Genomic DNA, 24,824 nt, shown 5'->3' with positions numbered 1-24,824 from the left:
TGGCTCACATTTTATTTCCAAAGACAAGGACTATATTAAGGAATTAGCAAAGCAGCTGGTGTGTCCAGGAGAGAATGAGGAAAAGGAAGAAAGTAAGAATTCAGAGCACGGGGCTAATGATGTTCTAGATCAGTATGGCCCTGTAGGCTGTTATAAAGATTCTGTTAGCTCCTACTCTGAAATACAGGATACAAACCACTGCAAAGTTTAGAGCAGAGGACATTTATTCTGACAATATCTAAAGGGTCCCTGTGGTTGCACTTTTGAGCCTGAACCACAATAAAGCAAAGTTAAGAGCAGGAAAGTTATTTCAGAGGGTATTATGTTCATCAAGGCAAGAGACAATGGTGACTTAGACCAGGGTAATCCAGAGAATAACTTCCAGAAAGTAGAACAAACAAAGAGTTGAAGCCTGGGATCTTCAATTTGAAAATGTCACTAATTAAAATAAAATGGATATGTGTATTTTACATATGAAAGATATTAAGAGAGTAAATCCTAAGCGTTCTCATCACACACAAACCTTTTTTCTATTTCTTTAATTGTGCGTCTCTATGAGATGACGGATGTTCGCCAAACTTACTGTGATCGTCATTTCATGATGTATGTAAGTCACGTCATCATGCTGTATGCCGTAAATGTATACAGCGCTGCATGACAATTATATCTCCGGAAAACTGGAAGAAAAAAATAAAAAGGATGTATTAGGAACTTCTGGGAGAAATAAAATAGATCGTATACTAAGAATCTGAAATTTGGCTTCTCAGCAGAAACTTTGAATGCTAATAGAATATTGAGAACTAGTAGTGTGCATCTCAAGCAAAGAAGTAAAGAGAGCCCAGGGATGATGGGTTTGCACGAGGAGCAGAAAGCATTAGTCCAGACAAGAGAGAAGGATGTGAAACTTTGATGGGGGGAGGTGTCCAAGGTGTGTGTGTTGGGGGACAGGGGATGCAATTAATAGGGTGCTAGGATTTGTGCTTGAATACTGGGAAAAATTAGTGACAGGTGTCCGACAGGTCGTTTGGAACATTAAAAACTGGAAATAGGTATGAAGAGATTTAAGCAGAAATAGAATTGTTAAGTGTAGGAAATTAAAAATATTATGTAAGCACTGAATTATATCTATAGCATATGTAAATACTGGTAACAGATTAAAGCCCCAAATTGTGATAATATTATATTGATATAATGGGAGAAGGGAAAACACGGGTGAGTATGCAACAATGCCAAACTCATCTAGTGTTACAGGAATTTGATAATGTCTAAAACTGATAAATATGTATTAATACCAATTTATACTAAATATAATTATAGTATTATTTACTAATGGATAGATAGACAGACAGATAGATGAAGGTCAACACCAAAAGAAATAGAAAGTATTTGCCTCTCGGGAACAGGATTGGTATGGGGAGATACTGATTTTTCTTATAAGCATTTGGTACGGTTTACTGTCAGCTTTATGTGATGGATTGGATTATTGTTGTCATTTCTTCACTCCTTTATAACAACTACATCCTTTATAAAACTGCAGAGCCTTCAGCTATGAAAGAGGAACTTTCCTCACCCTCTGCTAGGGGGCTTGGACATGTGACCATGTGACTTGCTTTGGCCAGTGGAATGGTAGCAAACATGAAACATACACCAAGGCTTAAAACACATTTTCTTGATTCCACTTGCCCACGTGTGCCTCTGAGATCCACCAAGAGTGGAATAGGAAGCTATTGGTACAAGGAGAATGAGAAAACCTCTGGGGTCTTCTTGAACCCAGCTGGCAGCACAGAACCAAACCCAGCCGACCCGCTGTGGAGCCACCTCTGAGCAAGGACACAACTGATAGTTGTAAGCCACCCAGAGCTTTGAGGTTGATTGATCAATCAGACATTAACGAATATTCTCCATTTATGGGATGGTGTTAATTTACCACACGTAAATCAAGTTAAAAAAATTCTAAACTGATTAAAGTAATAGTAATAACAGAAAAGAACTCAGTGGGGAAGCGAGGATTCCATGCCATGGCATTTCTCCTCCTCTCGAAACAAGTCGCATCTCTACCTGCCTACGCCACTGACGACAGTACTAAAATCTATTTCGCTCTTGGCAGGAGTAGCACCAGTGACCCAGCATGAGAGATCTGTCGGTCAGTGCCGTCCACAAAGCTGGAATTACACACAATACAGCGTCCTTTGCTTAACTTCGTCATCTTTTTTTCAGAAAGCTACTCCGTATTTCTGACCCTTCGGCTGTGCTTAACCTTCAGGGCTTCCCCAGTCCTTTCACTTGTGCGCGCCTCAGTTTCTCTGTTCCTGAAATATTGTTATCTGCCTTCGTGCTTTGTTCCCAGGTTCCACTGCTGAAAGGCAAGTCAGTGCAGTGAGTTTAGAGCAGCATGAGATCACAGAGTTGAAGGGGTCCGGGAAAGATTCATGGGCACAAATCAGAGAGGGATTGAGTGGGTTTTGAAGGGAAGATAAGCTTTGGATGCATAAAGCAGGGGTTTTCTTTCTAGCTTGTGGAATAGAAAATCACTTTTAAGACCCCCAAAGGGAAATCAATGGCTTCCGCCCCCATGGACAAACTTTCCTGTCTTAACAGGAACAACATAAATAACACTTCTATTATAAGAAAGGATCAGACTCTTATTAAGACCCATAAATCAACAGTTATTTTATTTTCACAAAGCGACCTCCAGATGTAATTTTAAAGTGAAAGCATATTTTAAATGGCCTGTGGTGGATATAATTTATATTTCTGTGTATAAATACGGTACTGAGATATCTCCTTACGTTTGAATAATTATTGGGGGGAATACACTATTTTGCTATGGATAAAAAGCCAGATATAATGGATAAAATATGGGGCTTTAAATTGCTATCAATTCATATGAGTATTGTACTAGTGTTGAAAAGCATTAAAGTCAGAGAGACCAGCATCAAATTCTCCCCTCTAGCTCGTATAACTTGTATAATCATGTTTTGTTTGTTTATTTGTTTACCACTGTAAGCGTTGTGTCATCACAGGTGCCTAGCATATAGCTTCAGTTCAATATTTGATTGTTTAAAAAAAATGAGTTAGTGAGTACTCCTGAGATAAGATGCCTGAAGTCTGGAGGGGGAATTGAGTTCCCCAAACTCAGACGATTTGTGGCACACTCAGGGCTAGAAACTAGCCTGCCTTCTTCTCCCAGTTGTATGTTCTTTTCATCAGACTCAGCCATCAATATTAGTTTGTATTTTTGGTGTCAAGTAGTTGAAACCAAATTCAAATTACTAAAGAAAAGATGGGAATTAAATCAATGGACACAGGGATATTATTTCTCAGGGCACTTAAACCCTGGGAAAGGTAAAGCGTGTCTCAGGAACATCTGAGGTCAGGGTTTATGTTTTTCCAGACCTCTTTTTCTTCCTTAGTTGCCTACTTTTCTCCTTGTGACAGCTTCATCCTTTCACTTCTCTGCAGATTACCTTGCTCCTTATAGGGGAAAATGATCACTTATAATAGGGGAAAACGATCACTTATAATACCTCATCTGATGATACCTGTGATAGTGAATTTTATGTGTCAACCTGCCTGGGCTATGAGATGCTCAGATTTTTTTTTTTTTTAACTCAACTGAAGCCTTCAGGTGGCTTTGTTGTTTTTTTTTTTTTTTTCAGATTTTCTATCTTTCTTGAGGTATAATTTACAATGTTGTGTTAGTTTCAAGTTCAGATATTTGTTTAAACAGCTTTTCTGAGTGTGTCCATGAGGATGTTTCTGGATGAGATTGACATTTGAATCGATAGATTGAATAAAGTAGATGGCCCTCCCCAACGTGGATGGACCTCATCCAAGCCTTCGAACGCCTGAATAGAACAAAAAAGGTTGAGCAAAGGAGAATTCACTCTCTCTGCTCACTCTTTGGGCTTGTCCATCTGTCAGCTCCTGTCTTTGGACTCAAGTTCAGACTGGAACTTTACCATCAGCTCCCCTAGGTCTTCATCTTGCTGATTGAAGATCTTAGGACTTCTCAGCCTCCATAACCATTTGAGTCAACTCCTTCTAATAATTCTCTATCTGTTTTATCCATCTATCTATCTATCTATCTATCTATCTATCTATCTATCTATCCTAATGGTGTTGTTTCTCTGAAGAATCAAGACCAATACAATATCTTATCCTTTTGGAACTTTCCTCATCTGGAAGAAAACTGTCTGATGATTTTCGTTTCTACTGACAAAGAAAGTATCATTGGCGAGGCTTGGGGGAAGGGGGGTTGTCCGACTGGGAACCGTCAGCTGCTGCTGAAAGGCAGGACCATATTTACTCATGTGGCGCTGCCAGTGATAATTTTGAGGGGAGAGGAAGCGTCAGTTTCTAGAAAAGGGGACTGGAAGACTCATTTCTACAAATGTTACTATAGTATAACGTTACGTTTTGATTTTCCATATTTTTTGGTGTGAGTGTTCGTACCCTCCAAGAGTTAATGCCATCTGTGGAATACTCTGAGGAAAGATAGAATCATTTCTGCTTAAATTTTACTCAAGATTTTAATAGATTTCTTTTACAAAATAAAAATACCCATCCACTTAAAAGTAACGTATTTATTAACTATAACAACAAATCTTCAATTAAATTATGCAAAAATAGCTGTAGGACCAACTTGATATTGAACTAGATGGTTTGGCAGGTGTTTTTCTTCTTGTGTATTTCATATTCTTCCTCATCATTAACCTTGAAATTTCCAATTATAAGGAAAGGTTTTCACTTTAAAAATTCTCAAAAATCCACTTCAAAATGATTACATATTCAAATAACTCAAGAACCATACCGGAATAACTTCTCAGCCTCAACATCATTCCAGAAAGTTCCCAGAATGACCACGTCTTATCAAATGAAAATACCACACCTCTTCAGGGAAGGAAAAGCAGAAAAACTGTTAAGCCAGCTACTTGACATAATTAAAAAAAGAGACAAAAACTATTTGCTTAAAAGACTGTATTTGTTATCTGTTCATGTTCACGTGGCCTAGAAGAATCTAAGGGCCAACGTTAAGCCTATTTTCGAAAGACAAAAATCACAGGCCTCTTTCAACACAAATGGATACAGGATAAAGTACCTGCCTTAAAATTGTGGATTCAAATACTTAATTACCGGCCTAATTCCCATAGACTAAAATTACGGCAGTACGGCCTCTGCACAGTCACTACTGCAAGATTTAGAACGTATTTTACTTTACAAATACTGTAGGGGGTTGTAAAACAGCGTCCATGTAAGTCAGTTTCTTTAGAAAGAAAGACTACATTTAATCCAGGCACTTTTCAGCCTTGGAATGCAAAGTGTTAGGGAAAAGTACATCCATTTATACCTATACGTACACATATTCCAGCAGGAAATGTGCAGTGTGTCCAGAGTCAATCCCAGCAAATAAAGTTTATATTGATGTTCTGCCAGTCTGATCTTGTGTGGCAAAGTCAATTGAGGGGGAAAGCCGAGTCTCCAAGGCTCATTAGTTTCCAGAAAATTCCCCATTCTCTCTTTCTCTGAGCCTTCTTTAAGGAGTAAATCTCTCAGAGATCCAGCCAAAAATTCGGACATTAAGTGTATTCTGTATATCAGATGTGGGGTAAAATTCCAGGACTAGTCCTTTAGGCCTGTTTGTAATTGACGTGATGGAGAGAAAGTCCTTTAATCTAAGTGTCACAGGCGCCCCTCCCCATTGTGTATGCGTTTGGTTGGAGCACAGGTGTCTCTGATAATTGAATTGAGCCTTAAATAAATTTCCAGACCCCAGCTTTCATGGGGGTGAATTTAGGGTCCCTGCGTGTGAGTTTCAGGATGGGGAGTAAGAAGGTTTAGGAAACTGGCCCCAGTTGAAACTCAGAACCATAAAACTCTGTTGAATTAGAATCTCCCCAAACTAAGGCCCAATTTCAGAAGAAGACAAATTGAATTTGTAGTTTAACGTATTCAGAAAAAATATACAGACGTAGGTGGCTTCAATGGTAAATTGGACAGAATATCTAAGAGAGAAGTGATACAAATTGTACACAATCTTTCCAAAAAAATAGAAGACGAGAGAGCATTAATCAATACATTTTATGAAACCAGCATGACTCTACTACTCAAACGAATAAAAGGCATTAAAAGAAAAGAAAATTACAGGTCAATATCTGATATGGACTGAATTGTGTCTCCTCTAAGTTTATACTGAAGCAGTAACCTCCAGTAGGATGGTATTTGGAGATGACACATTTGAGAGGTAATTAGTTCAGGGTCACTAGATTATGGGAGGGGGTTGTCCAAAAGGACTGATGTCCTTATAAAAGACGGAGAGTTGCCACAGTTCTTTCTTAACATGTGCACAAAATAAGTGGTATTGTTTTCAGCCCCTAATATTTGGAGTTATTTGCGACTCAAAAATAGACAACTGGAATAAGGAATAACATGGTGTAATGCTTTAAATGCAGGGGGCTTCCAAGTAGGAGGCAATACTTAACCCCCAACTCTGTGTCTGACACCACCCTCTTCCTAACGATGTGGCCATCAGACGTCCCAAAGCCACACCAGGGTATCCCAAAGATTTTATTTTTGTATAGAGCCATTCTCCTCTTGTATCTGTAAAAGGCAATTGTTACGGAGTGTTCGTACACCCACTAGCTCTAATGCCACCACGATATTACATCAGTATTATAAGAATGATCTTCCCTGGATCATTTTCATTGTCTTCTGAAATAAGAAGATCTTTTTACGTCATTCTACATACGTCAAATTCTTAAGCCTCATAAGTGACTGTCAGCTGAGCTCAGAGGCCAGGTACGCGGCTTAGAGTACATAGGATCCAAGTTATGGTCATGCCCAACCGAGTTACTCAGTAGGCTTGGTGACGGCTCCAAATTCTATTTTTTTTTAATTTATTTATTTAATTAATTTATTTTTGGCTGTGTTGGGTCTTCGTTGCTGTGCATGGGCTTTCTCTTGTTGCAGCGAGCGGGCTTCTCATTACAGTGGCTTCTCTTGGTGCAGGGCACGGGCTCTAGGCACGTGGGCTTCAGTAGTTATGGAACGTAGGCTCAGTAGTTGTGGCGCACAGGCTTAGTCCTCTGCAGCATGTAGGATCTTCCCGGACCAGGGATTGAACCCGTGTCCCCTGCATTCGCAGGTGGATTCTTAACCACTGGGCCACCAGGCAAGTCCCTCCAAATTCTTTTTTGTGTGTCCATAGGACACCCAAACATGCTTGCCAATGGAACTCCTAGAAAATCCTTGAGTTTCCCAGAGTCAGTATGCAAATTTAACTCAATAACTCTATTAACTAGGCCATATGGATTTGCATAGAGAAAAACTGTCCATAGCTAAATATTTTACCCCGAAGCCCTGGTCGGCCATCTCACAAATATGTAAACAGGTATAAGAAGAAACATGAGAAAGTGTGAACTGTGAAGTGAATGAAAGTCTATCTTTTTCCAAAACCCAAAGGAAAGTTACTTTGTTATTTACTTACTCCTAATTCCTTTTTTTCACCAAAATGTATTCGAAACTGCTAATGGTGAGGATTAAGGTAATGAAAGCCGTCTCTTATCATGATTGTTTTGGGGGCCGTAATAAATCAAGTATGTTCATAATAAGTGTGTCTTTAGTTTACCCCAGAATAACAGCCATCAGACTGGTGATATTTAATTCATTAAAAGGAAGAATGTCGAGAACGAATAACATCAACAAATATGTAACTAGAAAATACATATGGGAACGGAGGTGGAGACAAGTAGATATAAGATAACCAGGCACTTTAAAAATATACAAGCCTCTGGGGCAGCATTTGTACTATTTTCCCTTTCTTTGTTGTTTCAAAAATTAAAAAAAAAATACTTTCCCTTTCATATATGCATACTTATGGCTTCAAGCAGGCTGAAAAATCTTCACTGACCTCTCACTTATGCCGTATCAACATTTATAGGCATGTGGGTAGCTCTTACCTAAGACATGTCAAACTGAGGTTGTGTCCATATGACAAAAAGGAAGCGAATCTTCACAGAAGAGCTTAAAATACTCATTGGCAAATATTCCTAAAGCTTCAACAAAGCATCTTCAGGTGTAAATTAATTTTTACTAGGATGGACGCTTCTAGACACTTAAAATGATTGTATTAGTTATTCCATATTCCTGGAATCTTAACAAAAATGGTGCGCGTGGAGTGGGGAAGAGTGATACTTAAGCTTTGGTTTGTCTTTTAAGTATTGAGGACATAGTCTACTAACTGAATTATTGTAGCTGTACATTCCTTTATGACCAACTTGACACCTCCAGGAAGAATTAGTGAACCTGAAGACAGGTAAACAGAAATTAAAGAAACAGAAATGAAAAGTGAAAAAAATGTGGGAAAACTACAAATCATTCAAGAGCTGTAGGTCAATCCTGAATGGCCTAACATAGGTGTAATAAGGATCCAGAAGAGAGAGAAGAGGGAAGAATCTGAAGAGGTAACATCCAAGAATTATCCAAAAATAATGAACGAAAGGACAGGATGATCAAACTAGATAAAAAAGTGAGACCTAACTATATATTGTCCATGAAAAATCCACCACAAGAATAAAACAGACTGACTAAAGTAAAAGGAATCATACCAGAGTCAAAACAAAGCTGGAATGACTATTCATATCAGATAGACATTGTAAAAGGAACATTGCCAGAAATCATGAAGGACATTACAAAGTGGTCAAGGGTTTGATTCACCAAGGACATAATTTAAATGTATATATACATCAAAATAGGCCTTCAAAATGCATGAAGTAAAAACTGATAGAACAGAAGACAGAGGCAGATCTCCAATTACAGTTGGAGACTTTAGCACTCCTCTCTCAGAATTTAATAATAAATTAATCAGATAACCTAAAAGGACATAGAAGACCTGAACGGCATTCTCATCCAACTTGACCTTAATTGGCATCTAGAAACCATTCCACCCGATACACAGAACGCACATTTAAATGCACAAGGATAATTCACCATGATGGGTTATACTTTTTGCCATTAAACAAACTCGATTTAAAAGTGATACACACTGCTGTATATAAAATAGATAATCCACAAGGACCTACTGTAGAGCACGGGGAACTCTACTCAATATTCTGTCATAACCTATGTGGGAAAAGAGTCTGAAAAAGAATGGATATATGTATATGGATAACTGAATCACTTTGCTGGACACCTGAAACTAACGCAACACTGTAAATCAACTATAACCCAATATAAGATAAACATTTTTTAAAAGTGGTGAAATCATACAAATCATGTTTTCTCTCCCCACACCATCAACCTAAAAATCAATAACAGAAAGACATCTGGGAAATCCCAAATTTGGGGAGTTAAATAATACACCTAAAGAACTGATGGGTCAAAGGAAAATCAAAAGGCCAATGAATTTTTAATTGAATGAAAATGAACATATGGCGTTTGTGGGACGCAGCGGAAACAGGGCTGAATCTGCTCTGTGGTTCACAGGCTGAGCCTTAGCTCCACTGCACTGCGTGACTTTCCCTTTCTGCCCTTTGATTTCTCTGGCACCACGTCGGAGGCCCGTGGGCAACTGCTCAGAAATTCTTACAAGGAGAGAACTTGGAGGTGCAAGGAAGCTGAGACCCCATAGGGAAACTCATGAGTGTTGGAGGCCACAAATACCAGACTCCAACCCCCAGGAAATACTAGCAAAGCCAGTTCTACACATTCCTTCAGAGGGTACCCAAGCAGGATTGATACGCAGTTGCCCTGGAAACCACAAGATCGATAACATGCTTTAGAAATAGTAAGTCAGACAGTTAAGACAAATATATGATATCGCTTATATGTGGAATCTAAAAATAAAATAAAATACAAATGAACTTCTCTACAAAACAGAAACAAACTAACAGACTTAGAGAACGAACTTATGGCAACCGGGTGGAAGGGTGGGGGGGAAGGGATAGTTAGGGAGTCTGGGATTGACATGTACACACTGCTGTATTTAAAATAAAATGCCTTTCCATGAAAAAAAAAGAAAAAAGCACTACATTTGAGGAGAGATGAGAACAAAACAATAAATTGGTTTTGTCTTGCAAAAAAAAGATATAATATGTCCCCTCCTTTTCTCTAACTCCCTTGTTTCCACTCCCACTGATTAGGAGCCATTCCCAAAATAAACCTACAGGCAAGCCATCTCCTCAGGCTGTGTTCTTTGGAAGAACTCAGGATAAGCAAAGATTATAAACGTTTTCCTTTTGACAGTCCTTTCATATATTGTTGTTCTTTGCCATTACAGACAATATCATGGTGGACATCATTATACAGTTTTGCTACACAGGCATGTATGTGGATGTATTACTGGAACTAGTACGTTAGGGCGCTCACATTTAAAATTTTGATAAGTAATGCAGATGTTCCTTTTAACAGTTGTAACTCCTTATATTCTCACCAAAGTTCCAGAGGTCGCTTGCTGTTTATTGTAAACGATCTTTCTTTCCAATACCCGTGTAGATTCCCGGGTAGCAAAGAACAAGTTCACTATGTCATAATCCCAGTATTAGCATGGTATCCATTGAAAATATGTTCATATATTCCTGGCTGTGCAGAAATAAATACTGTTTCTGCAAAGCGAACAGGAAGGATACAAGGTCCAAACATTCTAACCTTTTAGAATTCCATCAAAACAGAGCAGCCTAGTTAGTGAATGTGCACAGTTCAGGTAATTGGCCAAAACATCTACAGACTTTCTTAGTTTCCAATATTCATGTAATTGAAACGCTCGTTCAACAATTATGAATATGGCAAGTAATATAGAAAACAAGAAAATTGTTTTGGAATTCTGTACTTTCTTAGGAGGTAGTCTCATTGTTCATCATCCGAATTTTTTTAAAGAATTTATTTATATGGGAACATAGTAATACACTGGTAGTATTTTCACAATATACTTGATGGGTGGGTAATTCTGTAAGAAAAATAAAGGCCATAAACATTGAAATTTATGAAGGCTCAATTACTCCAGACTTTTCTATTGCAGAAAAGTAGTTAAAATCTTAGTTGCTGACTTTCCCCCAGGATAAAATTTTTACTGGAAAGGCGGTTGGACTATGGAAACATTTTGCAGCTGCAGGTATAATACTGTGTCTGTTGTCAGACTCACAATTTCATTGGTTTATTTCTGGAGGATTATTTAGATGGCTGTGGTCTTATATCCAGGCCCCAATGAAAGAAAAAAAAAAAAGAAAGAAACAGGAGCCTATGAGGTGTGCCTTCTTACTGCAGAATAGTGATTTGTTATGCATTTGTCTGAGTTAAATATAGTAGTCAGTCGTCTTGCACAGGCCTATGTTATATTCTGCTCATGAAAAAAAGAAACATTTGTTTGGATAGTTGAAGTAGTCTCGATAAAAATCAAAGCTCCCTTCTCCATGCCTACATTTATTTAAGGTAGATTTGCAGTGGTTATGATATAAATTTCACCAATTAATCAATAAGAATTGAAATTTGTTTGACTCATTAAGGCCATCATCATTTACCCAGATTTGTTATTATTTTAACAGTGGTGGTTTTGCATGTGACATTGCTACTGGGGTAGCAATTATTTGGAAGGGGAAGGAGGCTGCCTGTTCACTCCCCTGGGTTATTAATCAATTGGTGGGCTGAGGGCAAAAATTAATTAGGGATTACAAAAACCCTCCTTCATGATATTAAATGGCTCATTGAAAACAAATAACCTTACCTGCATTAACTCTGTGAGTTCACAGACTCACAGAAATGGCATTGAATTCATTACAAGTGATTTTCAGTTCCCAAACTGAGACCAATATAATGTTCAAAGGCAGTCTACATCTCAAAGGAAGCCCAGGACTTCAACTTATGTTGCCATTTCTACTTGTTCCAGACATTTGCTAGATCCCAAGGTCTACTTTGATTTGATTGAAAAGCAATGTGTTTTCAGCCATTTGCAACTGCAGTATGTAAGATTAAAGTTAAGAGAATCGAGTCTGTTTTTTTTTGGTTTTTTGAGCAGAGAAAGGTTTATTACAGGGCCAAGCAAGGAGAACAGGTGGCCTATGCTCAAAACCCCTGAACTTTCCGAGAATTGGATCTCAACCTATGTTGACTGTTGCAAAATATTTGGTAATTTTAATCTTTGGTAGCAGCTTCCAGGAGGCTTGTTTGAGTTCTGTAACAAGAATTCAGTGTAAGGTTAATGTTTTATTCCTGCATGTGTGTATTTACTATTTGTTTCAAGAGAAAGATAAAGTATGTCATGGACTGATTTGTCCTAATTCTTCTTAGATATTGTAACCTTTGATTGTCTCACAAATTAAAAACAGCACAGAAGGAATTTATGTCTAACTCCATATCTGTACTATTAATTAGAAAAATGATCACTTTCCCTTGTGCATATTTGTGGAAAATTCAATAAAGCTTTCAGTCAGCCACCCCACTTTGTTTTTTTAGAAATAAATGGTTACACATTCTGTTGATTATTAAAAAGGAACTTATGAAATAGACTATCATCTTCATTATAGAAAATGCAAAATAATGAAGTAAACTTAAATCATTTATGACTCTATCATTCAAAGACCACTGCTGTATACAAGGCTGTGTATACACACACACACACACACACAAATTTATCTTTTGCAAACTTTCATGTTGATCTAAAAATTGATTTCACATTATATTAAAAAGAGATTGGCTTGTTTCTCTTATATCATGAGTATGTCATCATCATTCAAATAGTTCAAAAAATGATTTAATCATTAACTAATTTCAAAATCCTCCTTTCTACACACTTCTCTCTTTTACTTTCCTGAAGCCAAATAAGCATCTAAGATGATAGATTTTGGCGTTATTCAGACATGGGCCAACATTCATTAACTCTATGACCATCTTCAAGTTCTAAATTTGTTACGTCTTCTAGCCTTTGTTACGTCTTCTAGCCTTCTGATAATTTGTAGAATGGGGATCTCTCCTTCCTAAAAATGCTGTGAGGAATACTGGTAACAGTGTACATAAGCATTTAACACTGTATCTGGAATACAGAATAACATTCAGTTAGCTGTTATTTTTATCCTGTAATTTTCGACAGATGTCATCCAAATGATTTCTAAGGTTTCAGCATTCAATGATCATAAGCTTCAAGGTCAGAAAAAATATTTTTTTCCTCCTTACAGGTATGTAGATCTGCAGGGGAGTAGCCACAGCTCATGACTGGGCTACACTGATGAACATTAACTTTACTTTTCATGCCTTTGCAAACTCTCCCTGTAGATATTTTCCTTTAACAAAAGTTTCATTTGTCTTCAGTCCGGCCCATGCTTTTGCTGGTAATTCCTGGAGTTGTCCACCTTTGCCAATCTGATTACATTCACCACTGAGAGCTGTCTCTACTCATAGCAAAGTACGGTAGTCCCTCTCCATAGAGATGAAATGACATGCCATACATTTTTAAAACGTTTTATTTTATATTGGAGTATAGTTAATTTACAATGTTGTGTTCATTTCAGGTGTACAGCAAAGTGATTCAGTTATACATACACATATATCTATTCTTTTTCTGATTCTTTTTCCATATAGGCTATTACAGAGTATTGAGTAGAGTTCCCTGTACTATACAGTAGGTCCTTGTTGATAATCTATTTTGTATATAGTAGTGCATATATGTAATCCCAACCTCCTAATTTATCCCTCCCAACCTTTCCCCTTTGGTAACCTTAAATTTGTTTTCTAAGTCATGCCATGCATTTTAAATGAAGGCTGTTTAAAGACCTAGAACCTAAATACACTTACTTACCATCTCTTTAGCGTATAGATGCTCTATTCTATAACTAATGCCGTTGACTATGAGATTTCTATCTCCAAAGAAGTGACAGAAAAAATTCTTATAAAGCTAATGGGGTGGCCCCATTGTCTTTCTATTATCACCTGTGTTTGATTTTAAGACATTGATGTCACCAATAGGGAGGTAAGGATTTTGAAAATATTCAGCCATTCTTTGTTCTAGTTATTTTACTTCCTGGAAATAGTCATGAATATGCACAGGTAGACATTTACCTGCTAGAATGTTCAACATAACATTTTTTATGTAATTAAAAGATTCAAACAACCTACATCTCCAATAATAGTGGATAAATTATGTAATAATTTATCATTTTGTGGAATTTAGTAAATGAATAATACTATCAGAAAAGAAAGATTTTACAAGAAAGTCATGACGAGTTGCAAAACACGATGTGCGTTAAAGTCCAATTTTGTGAAAACAAAAAATAGTATGCATGTAAATATCCAAGACCATCATTCTTTTTTAATTTGCATTTTTAATATTAATGTTAATGCTTAATCGCAATGCATAACTTTTATAATAGGTAAATACATGAGTGTTATTTTATTCAATTCACAAAGTTTTGTAAATTCAAGTTAATATCACCAAATAAGCTTGGTTTTCTTCACTAGCACGCTGCCTGGACCTTGTCATTGTCAAGGGTAATATTTATACAACCCTTGAGATCTGTCTCTCCATCTTTTGCAAATGTGACAGGAATCGGAGGCGTTCAATATTCTTTTGCTACGTGGATAAACAACAATCTAATTCAGCATTGAGAACGTTCCTCCTTTGTATGATGAGCAGAATAATGGCTCCCCCAAAATGCTTATGTCCTAAAATTCCCAGAACCTGTGAATATGTTACTTACATGGCAAAAGGGACTTGGCACATATGATGAAGTTAAAGGTGTTGAGGTGGGAGGATTATTCTGGATTACATGGGTGGGCACAGTGTAATCACCGTGGTCCTCACAAGTTAAGAGGGAGGCAGGTGAGTCAAAGTAAAAGGAGATGGGGTGATGGAAACAGAGGTCAGATTGACTGAAGGAGGCCATGAACCCTGGACTGTAGGCAGCGTCTAGAAGCTTAGAGAATGCAAGGAAATGGATTCTCTCCCGGACCCTCCAGAAGGAAAGCAGCCTTACCAACTCCCTGAATTTAGAACTTCTGACCTCCAGGACTGTAAGAGAATAAATCCGTGTGGTCTTGATACACTAGGTTTATGACGCTTTGTTAGAGCAGCAATAAAAAACCTCATACACTTCGGAGGATAGAAGTTGCTTCTGAATTCCTTGGCAATTCCAGCATAGAACCAAGTCAGACATTCCGAAAGACCTGTCTGATTTCTGTCTCTCAACTCTCCAAGGATGGCTTCAGACATTTCCCAAAATGTAAGTATTCACCATCTCAGTCATTTAAAAAAAAAATAAAGACGTCTAACAAAGAAGCCATGAATACCTCCATTTGCAAACCAGAGCAAGAGAGCCTCTGGACTCCCAGAAGGACTGTGAACAAGAAAGTCCCTGTGGCAGCATCCCTTTCAGCCAGGGTCTGCCTGAGTCTTAGTCAGCTGTGTGCCAGCAGTTTAAAACACCTACCATAAGAGCAGGTGAAAATGTGGTTATAAGCTGCGTGATGACAGTTTCCATACTTTATGAAGAGAACAGAGCCGCTCACGTGCACCTGCTACACCCTGGATGGTGTTTGCTTTGTACGTTGCTGCGCTGGAACCTGGCACAGTTTCTAAATGTGCCACAATATGCCCAACGATACCTCTTGTTTTTCTCTCTAATAACATAGTTCTAATCACCAAACGAATACATATTCAATGAAGAAATCTTGGGAAAAAACTGAAAACCATGTGGCAAAAATAAATAGCCTATAATACTGCTAAAATTCTCTGTTCTTTCTCTGTCTCCTCTTTTCTTTCTTCTTCTGTTTACGCATATGCTTACATAAAACAAAAACAATAAAATAAAATAAAATTGTTACCTCTGCTATGGTGCCACAATGTGTTACCCGCTATTCTGAGTTCTATGGTTATCATTTCGTCACTAAGTCGTATCTGCTGAGTCTCTGACTTGGATCAGAATCACCAGAAAACCTTGTTAAAATACACATTACTGGGCCCTTAAAACTAAAGTTTCTGATTCTGTAGGTCTGGAGAAGGACCCCTAGAATTTGCATACTAACAAATTCCCAAGTGATGTGGATATCGTTGATCTAGAGACCAGACTTTGAAAATCACGACTTTCTATAGAAGAATATTAGCTGACACTGGAAAATATTTTATATTTATGTTCTCTCTTGCAAGTCCAATTATCATGTATTTATTTATTTACTTTAACATTATGTCCTCTCAGTACATTTGAAGGATTATAGGATTATACACAGTGTTTAGTAGGTATGGAAGAATGACTCTTGTTCAGAAAATTTAAGAACAAACCATTTTTGCCTCAACTATATGGCTATTTCCGGTATTTGTGACATATAAATAATTGAGATAATTTGGGTCAAAGTCCCAACGAACTTTGCCTGTATAAACTGAAATCCTATATGTGATGGTAATTGTTTTTCCAAAAATCCTTTTAAATGAAATTTTCTAATGACATATGTTTCCCAGGTAGTTCTTCAAACAGTTCTTTTTTATTGAACTTTTTTTTTTTTTTTTTTTAATGGCGTAACTGGAAGGGCTGGCTGGCAGCCTTGGAATGTAGGAAATCCAGGCTCTGCTGGTTACACAATCCAAATGTAAACAGGCTTTCTTGCCATTTGCTGGCATAGTGTTTGGGACACCGAGTTATTTCACTTTATTGAAATTTTTCTCATGAAAAATGCATGGAACAGCCTTTACTTCTGCCAGACCCTGATGTACTTACCTCACTGAGGGCAGTGAAGATGTGTGTGTAAACATACGGAGAGCCCTCGGATGGCCCGAGTCAACAGAGAATAAGAATTATCCTGACTGCCCATGGGGAAAAAGTGTAACACAGATGAACCTGGGACTTGCATCCACTTTCATCCTCAACTCTTTCCAAAACATTCCTTCTCCCTGTGCTCTTCCCAGTGTGACAAGGAACTCTCTTGTTGGTTGAAACCTGGACAGGAGAAGTGGAGCTTTTTATGGTCCTGGGTAGAGTGACCTATTCCACAAACCCAAAATTTAGAGCAAGGTATCCATAAACTAATCTATGAGTTGTGAATTTATCAATAGGATATATCTTAGAACATCATTAATATTAAATGAAGTTTGGTTAGCTACTTAAAAATAATCACCTTTACTGAATAAAATAATTATTTAATACTAAATCGAGATGCATAGCCTAGAGAATACTGTGATGGCAGCGGTTCTTCTGGAACTTGGCAGCTAGAACGAGTTGGTTAAAGGTAGTGAAAATGTGCAGCTATGGTTTTAGGGCCTCAGCACGGAGGAGAACACGAGGTGCCAACCAAAACGCCAAGTATGTAAACGCAGATTTTTATTTTACTCTCGGTCTCACACTAATCATCTTCTAAACCAGCTGTGCAGTTTGGGGCTTCATCTTCAGTGAACGTAGACAAGGCTCAAATAGGCTTCTTCCGTGCCTTCTTGTGCTACCCAATTAAGAAGTCTTATCCCACACACACTGAGAGGCCAGATTTGGGTACAGAAAGATGGAGGTCCAAGCTGGAGCAGCTGCTGTCAGCTCCCACGCTTCCCTCCCCACAGCCAGCATCTGTGTCTTTGGCCGAAGGGCTGTCCTCAGTCCGTATCAGTGCTTTTCAAAGTGTGGTGCCCTTAGAGTAGCAGCTTCACTCGTGAACTGGTTAAAAATAATAAGACTTCTTGAGTCCAGCCCCACGCCTACTAAATGAGAAGCTCCATGTTTCAACCAGCTCTCTGGGCGTTGCTGATTCTGCTGACATTTCAGAGCTGCTGGACCACGGACTCCCACTTTGTGGACAAGGAGACTTTCCATCCCTTAGGAGTTCATGGACCTTCTTGTTCCTCCTGGAAAACGTGTGTGTGTGTGTGTGTGTGTGTGTGTGTGTGTGTGTGTGTGTGTGTGTGTGTGTGTGTGATTTTGAATAATTTTAAAATTTTTGTTTATTTATTTTTTGAGTCTCTTTGTGGGGCTTTGTCGAATGCCTGGCCTGCCTTCCTTCCCCATCTCACTTCCCTAAGTCCCCACTGGTATTTCCTGGGGAAGACTCTTTAGAAAACATGCATTCTACTAATCTAATGTTATATGTCAGTCATACCTCCCCGCAAAACCCAACTTTTATATGAATCTTCTGCTTCTGGGGAATCAACTAAAGATACTTGCTTATTACAAGCTGCTCTCGCCCTCAAATTAACCAAACTTTGGCCTCTCAATGTCCTTATATGAGAAATGCAGATAATAAATACCTACCCCGAATGGTTCCACGTATATTAGACAAGAGAAAGCAGTTGCTGGGGCATGGTTAGCACTCGCCAAGGTATTCTCACCCCTCCCTCATTTCCCATCTCATGTCCTCTGCTTTCCTTTCATTGGTGTTATTGTTATTAATGCCATTATAATCATCATCACCATCATCATTATATTTATAAACAGTACTTTGGAATTGAGATCAATAAATACATAATAAATACAGCAGTGTATTTAAAATGGATAACCAACAAGGACCTACTGTATAGCACAGGGAACTCTGCTCAGTATTATGTAACAAGCTAAAGGGGAAAAGAATTTGAAAAAGAATTAAAAAAATAAAAGGAAACAAACTGGAAAATTAGGGGGAAAAAATCAATAAATACAATTTATATTAGGAATCATTTCATTATAACCATAAAGAAACTTTTTCTTGGGTTCAGAAATGAAACCACTGGTGTACCTCTGAGAAAGTAAGAAAACAAGTGAATCTGACATCCAGGAGGAAGCCTGGACACGTCACTAGCCCATGACGCTCTGTGGAGCATGACCCATCTTACAGAATGCCAGACCCAGGCAAGGTTACCCCGAGACCAATGCAAAAGGGTCCAAACAAAGCCACTTCACACTTCATCATTTGGCTAAAGCACAGATTCAAAAAAAGCCACGCACAAAATACCAAACAGCACCCTCTCTTGGCTAAAATGGTAGACAGCTAGGTACCCACTAGACCTTGAACTTTGTCCTAATCTTTCCTCTATAGTAAGAATTACTGAGATAATCATAAAATGGTCCTGCTTGATCTAATTTAGAGCAAACTCTTTCTTCCGTAGCCCTTCTCTAAAGCACCCAACTAAAGCCCAATTCTCGCAACAGGTTCTTTCCAACACCCTCTTACTGAAACACCCCCCTGGGTTTTTCATGGTACACAGTCTTCTTTTCTGCAACAAAAAAATAAACCCAAATTGTTTAACTACAGCTGAGTTTCTGGAGGTCTTTGTCTGAAGGGCATTGGCGTCACTACAGAGAAGATGTAAGGAAATAATGCTTTTTCATCCAAACATCTAGTCATGGAGGAGATTTCACAAAAAGACACAAGGGAATTGGTAGGGCTTTTAATTTGGGTTTTGCTGTTGATGTTATTGTTTGTTTGCTGCAGCCCTAGTCTTATTTATTGCTCAGGCTCTTTCTCCCAGGGTGCGTGAAGATTTTATAGTCCTAATCTTTTGTTGTAACAACAAAATTTTCAACACCCAGTGCCCTTAATGTTATACTAGTGATGCTATTAAGACAACACCTCCTTCTCCACTCCTCTGTAGTGCAAAGATGAAAAATAAGTATAAAATATGACACCAATTCCCAGGAAGTTAGAATCTATGGGACATGACAAAAATATAGGTATGATAGATAATAGTACAAAAAAGCATATGCTTGGTTCAGAATAAATGAGGCAGGCGAGTCCTATAGGGAGGTCAGGAAAAGAAACATGTATCAGGAAGGTTTATGGTCCCAGGCTGGCATGCTGACCTTTAAGGCCTCAGGGATAATATCTGGCAGGGAGATACCAGGTAAATAAAAGTCCAGGGAGATGCTGACTCTCATAGCTATGTAACTGAAGCTAGGGAGACCATTTAGAAGGCAGTCTCTTTGAGTGTTCAATGAAAATTTAGATCACCTAATTTCCAGTCCATTTGGCAAACTGAAGATCCATTCAACTGAAGGGAGGTACTGGAGATTTTATATATGTAGTAGAATTCTCAAGATGTACCCCCCAAGTCTCCTGTCCTTTGTTAGTCAACCAAACACTAACCCAAGCTAGTTACTACTGTGAAGAAACGTGCAAGTGTACCTAAAGATAATAATCAGCTGATCTTAAAATGGGGTGATAATCTCTGGAGGTGCCACGTAATCCCATGAGCCCTTGCAGCAGAAGAGGAAGGCAAAAGAAGCAGTCAGAGAAATACGGCAGAAGGGGAGCACAGTGACTGAAAGGATGATGGACTTGACCCACTATGGCCGGAGGGGGGCTGCAGTGAAAAGGAGTGTGGGCAGCCTCCAGGGGCAAAGACCAGCCCTTGCTGAAAGCCAGCAAGAGAACGGGGCCCTCAGACCTCCAACTGCAAGGAACCTGAAAGAGCTCCGAAAAGTGTTCTTCCCACAGCATCCGTCTAAGAGCAGAGACAACTGGCACCTTGATTTTGGACTTGTGAAACCTGGAGAGAAGAGAAGCCAGAAGAGTCAGCCTGGACTTTTGGAGGATGGACGATGAGATAATCAGTGTTCCACGTGGCAGAGTTTGTTGTGATTTGTTATGGCAGCAACAGAATATTGAGTTCTAACACTGATTGTCTTTTTCACACAGAAAAGAGATGCTCAGAAAAAGGTAGCAACTCATCCCCTGCACAGCGCCCACCATTTCCAACCCAAACACCTCACATCCATCTCTGATACCGTCTCCACCACCACCGTTGCCTCTGCCATCAAAGGCTCCTCCATCACCTCTGCTTTGCCATCAACAGCCCCCCCGCCATAACTGATCACCACAACCTTTTCACTACCGTCTACATCAGCACCACTTCCAGCACCATCCCCACCTCTAATATCACCACCAAGGCTTCCACCGTCTCCCTTGTCCTCGCCTCCACCACCCATTCCATAACCAACACCCACACCACCATGATTTTCACTGTCATCTCTAGTCACTGCAACACCTCCATCAGCACCATTTCTCAGCAAAGAAACCACCTAGAACAGCTGTTGTCCTCAACTTGCATGTACCCTTGCATGGCTCTGAAAGTAATTTCACAGCTTGCAAATTGCTATTTTATCATCTGATTGAAAGGAGCCTAATATCAGCAAGCTTCTCCACTTACCCTTATTTTATGATTTAAATATCAGGAAAATTGAGGGGAGGGAAGACTTGGAGTCTGTACTCCTCTAAATCATATGGTTTCACCTCTGAAAATCATGAGTGTGAAGATTTTGACTTGAAAACTTGGACTCTCCTACACACCGTAACTCGGCTGGACATTAACTAGGAAACCGAAGCATGCAGAATGTGGGCATTTCATCTTCTAAATTCCAGGAGCTTCCCCATGGGTCCCTGTGGTAAAAATCAGTCTATTGACCTAGACTGCTGCCTTGCCCATTTATACATTATTTTAATCTAAGCCCAAATTAAAATGATAAAATTCAGTATAGGTAGAAAAACGATAAAATGTGGATGTATACAACTTTAATCACGCTGACCTGGTCATCCAAGTCTTTTTATCCCCAGCTCTGAGCACAGTTATACTGAGCTGCTTCTTGCTCAATTGTCCTGGTAACCAAACCTGAGCATCTCTAATACTGTTGGCAAGGCTAACGGTGCAGTTGGTGGTCATGGAAATACATGATGTTAACTGGACGAGGCTGGGATCATGTCCATGGTCTTATTCTCATAATCACAATGCGCTAACCAACTGTTACTCATTCAAAGCCAACTGTGGAGTGAAGCCTTCTCCAAATTTCCTTTGCCACCACGACAGACTTGGCTGGAGACCTGTTTTCACGCTTGGTTAAGTTGGCGAAGGTTGGCCAAGTCAGTGTCTCACCACTGACCTTGGCATTATGGCTTTACCCTGCCCAGGACTGTCATCCCCAGTAAGAATATTCAGAGGCTCTTTTGTCATGTTCATGCTGTTGGTCTGTGCCTTATGAGGTAGTGTCTCCAAGGTCAGAATTAAACACATATTGACCGAAGTACCTCAGGTGGATTCCACGTTGTGAAATCATCCTCTGGGTTAATAAATGACTTCTGAAAGATTAATTACGCTTTCTTTCGAGGCAAGGCAGAAATAGATACTTTGCCACTGTCACGGGTCTTTATACTATTTTAAAAAGTAGAAACTACCGCTCTATTTAAATTATTAAATATTTCATATAAACATATCAAAAGTTATATATGTAAATATTATACATATTTTCCTTCCACTCCAGGCACAGGTTATAGACTTGCGACCACACTGACTACCAGTCTTTGGTAAAAAATAGATCACTGTGAATGCAAATATTTGGTATGTTACATGTGAGTTGAAATTAGATTCACTCTTAATGGGTCTACACCGAGGAAGAAGCTTATACTTACAAGAAAATAAGCTTCAAAAAATGTCCATGACTCTCTAAGGGAAATGGGACCATTTGCCCATAAATACACCTATTATCCCTTTTTAAAAATAAATACCCTAAATATTGCCTGCCAGAACTCAAATCCTATCATTAGCAAGCAAGGCATTTCATTAAATTAATACATGTGAGAAGGCATTAGGCATGTACTATACTTTAGGGAAGAAAAAATACATAAATAAATGAGTGGGAAGGGATGTTTTGCATCACATGTTGTATATTCCAACATTTTTCCCAATATGAAATTAACTTTTACCACTTGGCTGATGAAAAACTGGACCTAAGTAAATATGGCTAGACCCTGAACACTTGTGTTCAGCACACGGGTGGCAAAACCAGAAACAAAACAAAACAAAACAAATAGTGGCTGCTTGAGTTTTAAAGAAAGATGGCATATTGAGTAAATCAGGAAAGTGATTTAAAACAAAATGAAAATATAAATAATAATTAAACCTAACGTTGTAAGGAAATAGATAATTGGCTATACACAGAAGGTTTACCATTTTGAAAAAAATAAAAATATGATCAGGGGTCAATGAACCCTTTATCTGAATGTCCATTTGCAAGTAGTTGTCAACCACATTGACTTTTTATTGTAACTTTTCCCTCAGTTTTTCCTGTCAGTGGAAAACATAAAATTTCAAGTTTTATTCTGATAAAGATTGTTGTTGTTGTTGCTAACAGATCTTTGATAATTCACGTCCCTCATGTTGCTTTTTCTTTTTCTTTATGAGACTCGTATTAGCTAGACTGTGGACCTCATGTACCAACTCTCTAATTTTCTTATGTTTCCTCTGTTATTACTGATCATTTAAAATTTTTGTTCTACTCTCCGACACTTGTCTCAAAGTTATTTTTTCACCCTACTATTTATTTTCAAGAAGTGTAACTCTCTTATTTTTATTTGCCAAAACTATTTTTCTCTATTTCTTATTTCTTACACCCTGTTCTTGCGTATAGATTCAATATTTTATATTCTCTTATAAATTTAAATTTATAAATTATGTGTTTTTTTGTTTTCTTTTAAATATTTATTTATTTATTTATTTATTTATTTATTTATTTATTTATGGCTGCACTGGGTCTTTGTTGCTGTGCACGGGCTCTCTCTAGCTGCGGTGAGCAGGGGCTACTCTTCATTGCAGTGCACAGACTTCTCATTGCGGTGGCTTCTCTTGCTGTGGAGCACGGGCTCTAGGTGCGCAGGCTTCAGTAGTTGTGGCTCACGGGCTCAGTAGCTGTGGCTCGTGGGCTCAGTAGTTGTGGCTCGTGGGCTCTAGAGCGCAGGCTCAGTAGCTGTGGCGCATGGGCTTAGTTGCTCTGCGTCATGTGGGACCTTCCCGGACAAGGGATCAAACCCACGTTCCCTGCATTAACAGGCTGATTCTTAACCACTGTGCCACCAGGGAAGCCCAAATTATGTGTTTTAAAAGTTTTACTCTAATTCCTGTATTGTATCTATTTCCACTGACTTATTTTAACAGTTTTTTTTTTAATCTCTATGTTTTAGGTGTTTAAGCTTTCTTCTAATGTCTGACAAAAAGTAACTTTCCATTTATATTTAAGGATAAAGCATTGAAAAGCTGATTGGAATGTCAATGTTTGTGACAGGGACTTATCAACTGGTGGGTTTCATTTTAACTGGTGTGTCAGGGATTTATCAACTTGTGGGGTTCTGGTGTTCTGTCAGGGACCTCCAAACAATAGGTTCTTTATCTCTCTCTCTCTCTCTCTCTCTCTCTCTCTCTCTCTCTCTCGCGTGCATGCACGCTGTGTGTGTGTGTATGTGTGTGTGTGTGTGTGTGTGTGTGTGTGTTTTCCTGGAAGGAATCAAAACCTTCCTTCTCTGCATTTGCAGGTAGATAGCCCTCGATAACATATGCTTGAGTTGAGAGTCAGAAGGGGACCGAGAGCATTATTTTATCTGATGCATGAATTTTCCCTTGTCCTTCCTGGTTTCAGTTCATCACCTCTCACCAACCTTCTACTATAGCTGCTCCCACAGCCTGGAGCTCTCTGGTTTGTTGCCTCCACAGAATCTTCTTTCTCTCATTTAGGTAGAGGATATAATATTGGGATCAGGCTGTTTCGTATACACACCTGCATCTAATTCTTCTGTTTTTACCCTCTTGCTCTATTGTCAACTCCTTTGATATTTCGTGACTCCAATTCCCGAGCCTTTCTGCAGTGCTATGACATGAATTAGATCGATCCTCACTGATAACTTCTCCTGCAAAAGCCTCTAATTAGCATCTGAATTGCTTTTGATTTCTTTATCCACTGTTTGTGAAATATACTGCTGAGTTCTTGCTCATTGTACATTTATGTATTAGTTGTCCATTGCTGTGTAACAAAGGACCCTAGGCCCAGCTGATGAAAACAGCAAACACTGATCATATCTCACAGGTCCTGGGGCTCAGAGATCTGGGAGTGGCTGGGCTGGGGGGTGCTGGCTTG

At 38.8% G+C, this 24,824-nt stretch overlaps 1 protein-coding gene across 2 annotated transcripts in view; it reads right to left on the bottom strand.

Annotated features, from left to right (window-relative positions):
• The window catches only part of KCNJ2 (potassium inwardly rectifying channel subfamily J member 2), a 526,088-nt gene that overhangs the window by 10,097 nt on the left and 491,167 nt on the right, over positions 1-24,824 (bottom strand). For both annotated transcript variants that reach the window (XR_009560302.2, XR_011377045.1), the window contains one exon: positions 584-677. The gene's annotated coding sequence lies outside the window, so the exon portion shown is untranslated. The remainder of the gene's footprint in view (positions 1-583; positions 678-24,824) is intronic.

Source organism: Globicephala melas, chromosome 20, assembly GCF_963455315.2.
Source record: "Globicephala melas chromosome 20, mGloMel1.2, whole genome shotgun sequence".
NCBI lineage: Eukaryota > Metazoa > Chordata > Mammalia > Artiodactyla > Delphinidae > Globicephala > Globicephala melas.
The sequence above is the reverse complement of the archived record's forward strand: the minus strand, read 5'-3'. Positions and strand labels throughout refer to the sequence as shown.